Raw genomic sequence first — 6,801 nt, forward strand, 5'->3', positions numbered from 1 at the left:
CCACTAGGCAGGTGGCTGTCTATTGGAGGGTCGTCGGTACATTGGGCCATTGGGGGGTCATTAACACCTGAGAGTGTGATAGTCAGTTGTCCCTCGAAGGGGTAGTCCGTCAAACCGTCGGTCAAACTCGATCCACTCCCATGTGACTTTCGAGCTGACATGATGCTTGGCTTGTTCAATGAGCAGGCGGAACCCTTACGAGTTTAAGGGCAAATAAGCTTTAACAAGCCCCCTATGAGGTTGGTGATATTTCCCATCAACAATATTTTTCTCGATCAATTGCATTACGTTGGGAAAAAGAAAAATTAAAATTATAAAGATTGTAAGAATATATATGTTGATACTCCTTTTGATTCTATTTTTTATTTATTTTAGGCAAATTACACTTTACCCTCAAACTATCATCACATTCTCAGCCAAACTTTACATCTCTACAGCTCATCCCCTAATTCGAAGTTTCAATTTTAGTTTTTCCTATTTGTCCAAATCGTGAAGTTAATTAAATAGAACGAAAAATAAAATTAAAAAATAAAAAAAAATAAAAAAGGCCCCTTAAACTAAAGGCCGTTTTTGATATAGCTCCATGAAGTTTAAAATGTGCTAAAATGATACATCAAACTACCAAAGTTTGTACAAAATGCCATTTTTATTATATTCTTATAATACCTTTATTCTTTAATAAGAAATGCTTGGTTGCAATATTAAGTACATCTTTTGGTCATAAATATCCACGTGGCAAGCATTTTAAAATAAAAATATATATATCTCTTCTCTCTCCCCTGTCGGCATTTTCAAATGAAAAGAAAGTAGGCTGGTTGACCAAACCTGCTTAACCAGCCTGGCTATTTTTAAACAAAAAAAAATACAATGAAAGACAATGAAAATCCCAAATCTCCCACCCCTCTCTCTCTCTCTCTCTCTCTCTCAATTTCTCCCACCCACATCCAGCCGCCACCACCGCCGGCCACACCATCCAGGGGCTACGCCGCCGGCCACCACGAAGCAGAAGCAGTGCCGATCCGAACCAGTTTCTCTCTCTCCCAAACCGCCGGCCACCATTTGAGGTAGGCTGAATGGGTATAGGTTTTGTTGGGGCCGAAATCTTGATGGGTTTTTTTGTTGGTGGTTTTTTGTTTGATTTCGAAAATGGGTAAGAATTTTTGGGTATATTTTGTTTTTTATTGGAAGATCTTTGTAAGAATTTCGTCACTTTCTTTGTCATGGTATTGTTGTCAGATCAATGTTTTGAGTTTTGGCCATTTGGGTTTTGTGGGGGTTGGACTGTAGGTGGGTGGGGGGTGACCTCCAAAATTTTTGAAGGGAAAATAAAGTAATGCCTAGGCCTATCACCTGCTTGTAGAAAAAACTGTGTGGATGAGAGGGTTAAGTGAATGAAATCAAACGCGATAATCGGAGCAAACGCAAAATGAGTAATTCTCAGAAGTTGAACACTGGGAAGATCTTCACATGGCAGGTCGGCCTGGTGACCTGAATGCAGTGCAGTCTATCTTAGATTGTTAATGCCTTCTTAGATTTTCTAAAGTTTTCTGATCATGTTCATTATTGCAGATACAATGATGAAGTTTCCATTTTTTCTGACCAATCTAGAGCTTATCTGTAAGCATGGCGAAATGTGTAGTGTTTGGGGGAAAAACATTGCTATGGTCTATGGAGTTTGTATCTTCAGAAAGCTATTCGATTGTGCTTTAAGCCCATGATCATGACTAAGGAGATTCCCAACCAAGTTCAAAATGGAGAGGCAAAGAGAAGGAAGAAAAGTTCTCTATCAACATTCAGTTCACTGTCAAAAGATAGCATTTTTGTCCTTCCTAGTAATAGGTTATATATTAATTTCAATAATTTGTATCTATCTTGTCGTGCAATAGAATTTCTCTGTATATTTTGTAAATAAATTGAACATGATTCGACTAAAGATTTTTTTCCCTCTTTCCTTTTTCATCTCATGGACAAAGATTATATTTTGAGTCTCTTGAATTACACTTCCTTAAATGCGAAGTGATAAACTTTTTTACTGATAAGGCTCTATGGACAAATAAATCACATTCATTTGTCAATGACTCAATGCTTTTGTGCAATAGATATCAATCGGTGGTATCAGAATGCAAAAAAGCACTACATCGTGTTGCAGAAAAGTGTCTTCTCCTTTGCTATTGCTTTGGGTTGCCTTTCCAATAACCACGGTGTGTCAATCCTCCCATCTCTTCTACCTCCGGATTGTATCCAGTTTTAACCAAGAGTATCTCCAATTGTTCATAATTTTCAACATAATTTTCAACACACAATACATATTAACACAAAAAATCAACTTCAAGAAACATACAAAAAGGTTACAATCCAAGAGTTTCTCAATGCTGCAACATTTCGTTCTCCAACTTCTTCATTCTTCTTATCATCATTGCTGCAAAACCCTCCATGTTTACGCTTTTAAGATGGTGCAATCATCATCTGAAGTGTCTTGAAAGAAAGAGTCCAATTACAAGCTGAATTTGATAGAACAATCTAGTTTAAGGTCAATTACCTCTAACATATTGACAAAGAAGTAAAATATTTTGTGACACTAGCACACAGCCAACCATTAAGAAATCAAAAGCATTCCAAACATGTTCTCTTCAAAAAGAGGACCTTAGGGGTACTGTCAAAACCAAACCCCTGCTCGGCCAAAACAGAAAGCCAGGGCCAAAAAAAAAGAATACCAAAACAAGAGTAAGCCAAAACCAGAAAATCAAAAACCAACATTTAGCCAAAAAAAAACAAAGCAACCCACGAATACCAACATTTGAACTACATTCAGCCAAACCATAGAAAAAGGAACACCCAATTTGGTTAGAACTCCAAAATCGGAAAGGAAAACCTAAGCCCAAAAGGTTGAAGACCAAATATCCATTCAGGAGAAGCTCAGCAAATTTCACAGTTCACACACAACACCACATTCGGTGGGTCCAGAAAATAAACCAAGAAATTTTTTCAAGAAATAACTTTATTTCACAGATGAAGAACTAATAAATCCATTGTGTAATGACTCCAAGCTCGAAACAAAAACAATTGGGTTTCTCTTTTTGAAAGGGGAAGGCATTTCCACAAGGCACCAATCCCTTGAATAACTTTAAACAGAATTACAAACCAATTGAATACATGGGAAACTAACATAACAATAGACGAGATTGAACCATCTGTGATCAATTCACGAGAACATTACACGACCGTCATCACCATATGACTGTAGGAAGAAATTTTCCATGTAAGAGAAGTTGTTGCTCACCTGCAAACAAATATAGCAAAAATGTATGTAAGAACAATTTCTATTGTTATTATGCGGAAATCAATTTTGATCCCCTTGAAGATTATTTAAGACCATAATTTAAGACAAGCATCTGAAGTTTTACTTCCAATCTACCACAAATTCTGACTTGTGATACTTCTATCTCAAATAGAACATAAAACATTAAAGGAGATTTTCAATGCAAAAATGATTTGTTTTATTGTGATAGAAATCTGCCCTTGAGAATCAGTGATTCAGAATTTATAACATAAAATGAATGCAGCATGAAAGTGATTGTATCTCCATAAAAAGAACCATCATTCATTCTGCAAAATTACAGAATCTATTGTTTCTTTACTTATTAATATAAGATGATCATCAAGGTCTCCTCGTTAACTCTTCATTCAGTGACATTAGATTTCAAGGAAACAAATCACATGAGCTACTTAAACCAAATTTGACATATCCCAGCAATTGATCAATACCACAAACTCAATTCTTACATAACTCCTATGCATCTGGGCTAATGTGGAGTGATCATAAATCATTGGATCAACCTTTATTAAAAAAATGCTCATAAATCCAATAGTTTATGGGCACTCCACATCAATCCAGTTGTACAGAAGTTGTATAAGAGTTGAGTTTTTAGATTTACTCCCCAAGAATTAGGCCCACAGTTAGTAGATTAGCATATTGACTCAAGTACATCCAGAATGACACAAGACCAAAGAGAGACAAAGATCATGTTGCACACAATGTTGTTCTATAGGAACAACGAATCCTATATATCAAACTGCATCCAAAAAGAAATTAAGAAAAAGCAAAAGAAAATGTAAGTTTTCCTAAGACGTGTTTGTTTCTGGGTGTTTATGTTTTTGTCATGGGATAAACCAGCGGCATACTCTACTACAGTCATCTTTCTCCCACGAAATCTCAACTGGGAGAGATTGGTTCTCTTTGAATTCCTTCACCTAGAAAACTATTTGTTCAACCTTCTCATCAACATCTTGACATGTTTCTTGTAGACAAGTTAGGAAAAGGCATATGTACTAGGCCACTTCTAATGTATTTGAAGAGGTTTTGAGACCAGAGCAGGCTCAATTTTATGGTATATAAATGATCTTATTACAATTTTTGTTAAAGTTTGATTATTTGAAATGTTAAATTTAAGGGAAACTTCACTTTAACCCTTTTAAACTTTCATCAATTTTTTTTTTTTTTTTTGATAAGTAAAAAACAAATAGTAACTTTCGTCATTTTTATAATGCCTCATCAAGTTCATAAACTCTCAATTTAGTGTATCAAGCTTCTAATTTTTTGCAAAGTCCTCCCTCCATTAGGATTTTTTGTTAAATCTTAAGTAAAGGGTATAAAATACACAAAATTCCTTATTTTTAAAGTTATATTATTGTGACCCAAGGCCGATAGCAAGGACACCACCCGACCCCACAGTCGGTCTAGTCGTGACTCACGTTGGGTCAACACGAGTCACTTTTTTAAAAAGAAATAATTTTTAAATAAGGACAAATTTAAAATTTTATAAAAATTTTAAAGATATGAAAGTTACCACACTCTCACAATTTCTCTGAATCACTATTTAATTCCACCTATAGCCTAAAATGAACCACTAGCTCAAAGAAGTCCCACGAACCACTAGCCTAAACTGAAGTCCCATCACACACCCAAAGAAGCCCACGAAAACTAGCTCACTCTCCCATATCAACCAAAACCTGAGATTGAAACCAAAACCCCCAAAAGCATGACAATCCCAGATCAACAATTCAACCCACAAAGGAGAAAAATCAAAACCAGATTCAACCCATAAAGAATAACAGTTAAACCCAAAAGACTGGAATGAGAGATTGAGAAAAACCTGAGATTCAAAAGCTTCCAAGTTCAAAAATGAATTGGTGAAAGAAGCTTGCATAGCAGACCAGATGCGTGAGTCCGGCAAAGAGGTTAAATCACTGCAGCACCACTGAGCTCAACAGATTTTCAGGGAGATTATGTAATGCAGGAACAATTTTTGGCTTCATGCTGCTACTTTTGTTTTGGTATGCTTCAACATTCTTCAGCTACTTGATTTTCCCTGCATGGCCATAATGCTAGTATTGATCAGGATGATAAGATATTAGCAACATAATGAATAGAAAAAAAATATCAAGGAAACCTAAGCTCAAACAACCATTTTTTTTTTTACGTAGGCATGACCATGGTAGCACTTACTGCGAGGAGTGACACGAGAGGTTTAGGCAGCGGGAATCGTGGGCACTCCTTCAAGTCCGACTGACTCAGCCCTACCCAAGGTGGTTTACATTAATCAAGCATGGAGATTCCCATTGTGAGATTCAAATTCATGCCCTAGTGTGCATCTAACCACTACAGAAATTTTCTTGGCCCATTGAACCACCACCTAGAGGTTCAAACAACCATGTTAAAGCATTGAATAAACACTAAGCCAAATATAGTCCAAACGACTGACAAGAAAGTTTTATTTTCATTGAAAGAAGTTCAAGGTTAACAAGACTTGACGTGGACAATGCCTATGCACTTAACATGTTAAATAAAGTGAAATCACAACAGTAGGATAATTCCACTACGACAACTTTCTAATTCAAATTGCCAGCCAAGAACATGTTGTGGCTCAATGGAAACTGAAATCGACTTAGATGTTCTCCATAATTTTGGTGAAGCATCAACCTCAATGATGTGAATTTAAAAATTAAAAAAATTAAAAAAAAAAATTTAAAAAAAAATTTGAAAATCACATGAATATATATACACACTTGATTGTTGGATAATCTGCATAATCTCAAAAATTTAGAATCTGATCAAAATGCATAATCTTTCCGGGCTACAAAATCAACTCGAAGGGAGCGAAAGAAAGAGAGAGTAGTACATAGATGCAAACCCCATTATCTTAGTTTCAGTACCAGGAAAAGCAACCAATATAAACAAACAATTAGGTAAATCATCAAATTGAAAGTAAACAACTGAAAGCACTAGCTAAATCAAAATATTTGAACTAGTTTAAATAAATACATCCAAACAAGTATACAGTGTAAATCCTCATGTAATTAACAAATACCTCTAAAGACCATAGGTTTTCATCAGCCTCTATTTCATACTATATTGTAAATGAGTCAGGAGTAATACCACAAAAAAAAAAAAAAAAAGACCCCCCAGTTTCAGCAAAGATGAAACATTTTGTGGAAGTTCCTTGCTATCTCATCAGGTTCAAATCACAACTGCAAGTATAAATGCTTTTAAGATTTCGAATTTGGTACTTTGAATGAAAGTAGGGGACTATGGGAGAAATTGACCGAGACAGAGGGAAAAAAAATATATATATATATATATATATATATATAACCTGCAAATGTTGCAAGCAGCACACTAAATCAGCCTGATTGGTCCACTCCTGTTAATGTATCTCTATATTTTCCTGTGAAAGCAATAAACTGTCAAGTAATGTGGGATATAAAATCAAATTAAAGCAACCAAATTCCTTCTATGCAAGT

At 35.5% G+C, this 6,801-nt stretch overlaps 1 long non-coding RNA gene across 1 annotated transcript; it reads right to left on the minus strand.

Annotated features, from left to right (window-relative positions):
- Window positions 1-3,048: 3,048 nt before the first annotated feature.
- Window positions 3,049-6,752, minus strand: LOC132164803 (uncharacterized). The gene is made up of 4 exons (XR_009438417.1): window positions 6,654-6,752; window positions 5,507-5,693; window positions 5,154-5,369; window positions 3,049-3,280 (listed from the first exon to the last, which is right to left on the minus strand). It is a non-coding gene; the product is annotated as an uncharacterized LOC132164803 (long non-coding RNA).
- Between the last annotated feature and the right edge of the window lie 49 nt (window positions 6,753-6,801).

This window comes from Corylus avellana, chromosome ca10, assembly GCF_901000735.1.
Source record: "Corylus avellana chromosome ca10, CavTom2PMs-1.0".
NCBI classification, from domain to species: Eukaryota; Viridiplantae; Streptophyta; class Magnoliopsida; order Fagales; family Betulaceae; genus Corylus; species Corylus avellana.